Source organism: Eubalaena glacialis, chromosome 1, assembly GCF_028564815.1.
Source record: "Eubalaena glacialis isolate mEubGla1 chromosome 1, mEubGla1.1.hap2.+ XY, whole genome shotgun sequence".
NCBI lineage: Eukaryota > Metazoa > Chordata > Mammalia > Artiodactyla > Balaenidae > Eubalaena > Eubalaena glacialis.
In genome coordinates, this window is record NC_083716.1 from 189,240,411 (window position 1) to 189,244,892 (window position 4,482).

Here is a 4,482-nt window from a genome sequence, read left to right on the forward strand (position 1 = left end):
CTAACAGAGAGTCAGACAGACAGACAGGAGGGAGAGATGGACACTGGTCAGAAACTTCCACGTCAGATCTTTTACATCTTGGAAATGAGGTGGACAAGAGATTCTGGTCAATTCATCACTTTCTTTAGTCTTCTGCTCAGTGTTCTTCTCCAGTGAGTGGATGCTCTTTCCTCAGGCTCACTTGGAAGGCCAAGGCCTCTGCTTGGGCCTTACTCCAGACCTGGGCAATCTCCTCATTTGTGAGCTTGAGTTTCTCTCCTGAATGGGCCTCCAGCGCCTGGTATCTCTGGCCTTCCTTTTCAATTCTTTCTATGTAATCCTCAGCACACTTATTCAGTGCTTCTTCATATGTGTGGTAGCCTCTGATCAAGTCCTTCTGTTTCTCAAACCACCTGAAAAGGTTAAAGAGAGAGATTTTTCCATGTAGTTCAGTCTGCAAGAAGTTGATCTTTTTCTTTCAGAACCTTCTGGATTTCAGCTTTTGGTAAGTGCCTTCTGCTTCTGAGCCGCCTCCACTGCCTGGTACACAATCTCCTCAAACCCGTCCATGATCTTCCCCATCTCCAGCTTCTTCTCGGAGAGCCCCTCACCTCTGCTCTTCAGCAACAGGTTCTCCTTTTGTGTGGCTTCACCGTAGCGTCCAGGTCCATGCTGCGCTGCAGCATATCCACGATGGGCACGTACCCCCGGCCCGAGGACACACAGGGCCAACCTGGCACAGGAGCATCCCGAGCTCGGAAGAAATCAAATTCCACCAGCTAGGCCTCGGGCGGACTTCCTGAGGAAGGGGCGTTGGCCTCGCCCGCACTGCCTGTCTCAGGGGTCACAGGCGTCGGTCTCTGAGGGCTGTTTTTCAGGAGTGGGTCAAACTTGCGGTATACGGACTGTTTCCTCAAGGGCGACTCCTTGAACGAGACAGTCCCAATCGGCTCCACATAATCCACCTCGGGTCCCGGAAGTGCTCACCACTCAGGTCCGGAAATGCTCCTCACTCCAGTCCGAGGCAGCTCGCGCGGGCCGCTGGGTCAGCGGGCGAGGCAGTGGCTTTTTGCCGGGGCTGCTGGTGGGAGCCAAGGAGCCGGAAGAATTCGCCGTTCCTTTAGCCCGCGGCTCCCACGCGGTGTGCACCACAGGCGCCATCCACTGAGGAGAGTCCTCCGCAGCCACAGGCCCCACGCTCAGCCGCTCGGCCGCAGGGCCCAGCGGCTCCTTCGGTGGCCATCTGGGGGCCGGACCTCTCCACGGCCTCGGAACAGGTTAAAGTTTGGGTCGTCCAGCGTGTCCCAAGAAAATGCCCCGAGGGTAGTAAGGACCCTCGGGGCATTTTCCCGCCTCAGCCTCCGGCCTCCTCGATGCCGGTTTGAGGCCAGTTCTCTCCCCCAGTTTCCTAGGTGAGGAAAGCCTTTTGCTGGTGGCAGCATCAGAGAAGCCAAATTCTAGCGTCGTTGGCCACTCCTGGCACGGTCGGCCATTTGGCCATGGGCCTCTTCCTTATGAGGCCTTCCGAGGGACGGCGGCCGCGTTCTCAGGGGCAGAAGCCTCGAGCAGGGAACGGGCCAGCCTGGTGGGTCTGCGAGGGGCCCTTCTTCTCCGCTGGCCTCTGAGGACCCTCCGTTCTGTCTTGGGACGCCATCCCTGAAGGGTCTTCCACAATTTTGGAGGAGGATGTGATGCTTTTATGGAAGGAATGTCTGAAGAATAAGAACCAAACGTTGGTCCTGGAGGTGCCATTTGTTTTGAAGACGCCCTCGGCGTGGGAGAGCTTGACACGTCCAGGCGATGCAGGTTAGCCCAGCCGGGAGGCGGGAACCCTGTCTTCAAAGGCTGGTTTCATGTACCCTGAAGGGGGGTCGGCCCCACCAATGTTGGTTCCGGAGAATTCCTTTGGTCATTTTGGTGTCCACTTCCTTGGTGTTTTCTGCGTCCAGATTTGAGGATAGTTTTCTAACCCGATGGTGTCATCTGGAGCAAAACAAGCCTCAGGTTCACTGCGCAAGCTGGGACTTAAAATCCTGTGCATCTGTACCCCGCAGAGGAGACTGAAAAGTCCCCTTCATAGCTTTTCCGACGTTCTTGGGTGGCACAAACTCTTACTGCATCAGACGGAGAACAGATGAGATTCCAGTAAGTGCCGGTGGTTAAAACTGCAGTTTTGCGTACTTTTGTCACCAGTGACTGTTTTGTCATTTGAGATCTGCGGACCCAGTCAGCCCGCCCGCCGAGGGGCGGAGTAGAGCAGGGCCGAGCTCCTTAAATTTACTGCACTGCCTCTGTTTCTTCTTAGCTTGTCGCCAGTCCTAAGTGTTTTATATTTTGTTGCTCTTATGCTTTCGTATTTTCCCATTATGTCTTCTAATCACTGCTGTTTATAAGAAAACTGTTGATTTTTTATAATATATTCTATCCAAATAACGATGAATTTTATATTAGTTCTGATTTTTTAGTTAATTATCTTGGAGTTTTAGTTAGGTAATCTTGGCAGCTATGAAAAATTACCTTTTGCTTTCTCTTTTGCAACATCTTTTTAAATGCCTTTACATTAACATGTGGTATATAATTAATTTCTCAACTGTTCTTGGTGAGCATTTAGGTTGTTTTAAATTCCAATGAAAAAGCACCTGTTTTTCCTGTTGGTGTAGTGAGTCTCATGTCCTTGAGGCTTATTATTAAAATGTCAACCTTAAGGCACATTCCTATGTCTGTATTACAAACCACTACGGTGACCCTTATGGAGAATGAATTTCAAACGTATATTTCTTGGCTTCAAAAAATTACAGTTTTTTCAGTAAAGATCCAAGAAATACTTTCCTTCTGGATGTCAACAATCTGCCTTTTAAAAAAAGCAGAAATTAACACAACATTGTAAATCAACTATACGTCAATTTAAAAAAAAAAAAAAGCAGAAATTTAGGCCCATTGAAAACGGTAAAGTGAACAGTCAAAACTAGAGGGTAAAGGACCCTGCTCATCTTCATTGATATTAGTAAGAGCTAAATGATGGCATTTGTATAGCTGTGACTGAAAGATTAATGTGCTATTTGCAATGTTATAATCTGTACACATAAGCAGATTACAACCTAAATTAATACTTCTCATACTATTGTGATTTGTAGCAACTGAGAAGTTAGTAAGTATAATGTCATTAAAAAGTCGTAGTTTTTCCAAAATATTATAAAAGAAGCATTTATTTTTCTGTTTAGGCACACATGAAAACCAACTTATTTTTAGGATAATTTTAGTATAGTCTCTTCTCTTACTACATTTCTGGAACAGTTTACAGAATATTATAAAAAATTTTCCATCTCTGAAACACTAGTGCTTAATAGATCATTGATTCAGGAAATATTTATTCAACAATAGAAAATGTTAAGTGCCTGCTATGTGCTAATCATTGATTTGGGTAGTAAAAAAAGATTGATCAGCAGCAAAGAGGACCGTCAAGAGTCCTGTCTTTGTAGGGCTTATATCCTAATGTGGGAAACAGGCAATAAACAGAGTGAAAACTACTTTGGAGAAAAAATAAAGGAATGTGAGATTTTATTTTCCAAACATTGGAGAACATATATATCTCAATCCCACATGTTCTTCTTACAATATTATATTGACACTTCTCCATCAAGAGACAAGAGCTACATCCCCCCTCCTCCCCTGAGGAGGTAACTGCCTCAACAGGTAACTGCCCCAACCAATAGAATGCCCCAGAAGTGATATTGCCTGATTTCCCAAGGCTATGCCATACATGGTGATAAGGCTTATGCCTCACTCTCTCTCAGGACATTTGCCTTTGGAGCCTTGAGGCATCATGTAAGAATTCTGATTACCCTGAAGCCACTATGCTGGAGAGACCTTATAGAGAAAGAGAAAGGTCACTTAGGAACCCCCCAGTCCCCAGCCTTTTGAGTCTTCCCAGACCAGGTGCCAGTCATGTGAATGAAGGCTGACAGGTGACCCCAGACACAGCTGTCTGACTGCAACTTCATAAGAGACCCCAAGCCAGAACTGCCCAGCTAAACTATCAAGTTCCTGACCTACAGACACTATGAAAGATAACAAATGATTATTGTTATTTTAAACAATTAACTTTTGATGTAATTTCTTATGCAGCCATAGCAACTGGAAGAAGCAGGGTAAAGGAAAAGAGAGGGATAGGAGGGGGATTAGATTTTACTGATAATCATGGAAGGCTTCCCCAAGGTTGTAACAATTGAGCAGAGAATGAAAATGAAATGAATGAAAACATGAAGCCATGTACATATCCATAGAAAGAAAATTCCAAGCAGAGGGAACAGCAATAAAAGCGTCCTGAGGCTAGGGATACTTGGCACACGGGATGACCAGCAAGGTGGGGTGTTGCTGGTGGGACATAAACTAGAGGATGAGTGGTTGGATTGATGGCAGGAGCTATATCTGTGTGGAACCTTGGAGGCCTTTGAAAATTTGGAGGATTTTGTTCTGTGTGTAATGGGACACTTTTGAAGGATT

General features: G+C 46.3%; 1 pseudogene; it reads right to left on the minus strand.

The window, feature by feature from the left end:
* LOC133091668 (transforming acidic coiled-coil-containing protein 3-like) lies at positions 1 to 1,421 on the minus strand (annotated as a pseudogene).
* Positions 1,422 to 4,482: the final 3,061 nt, after the last annotated feature.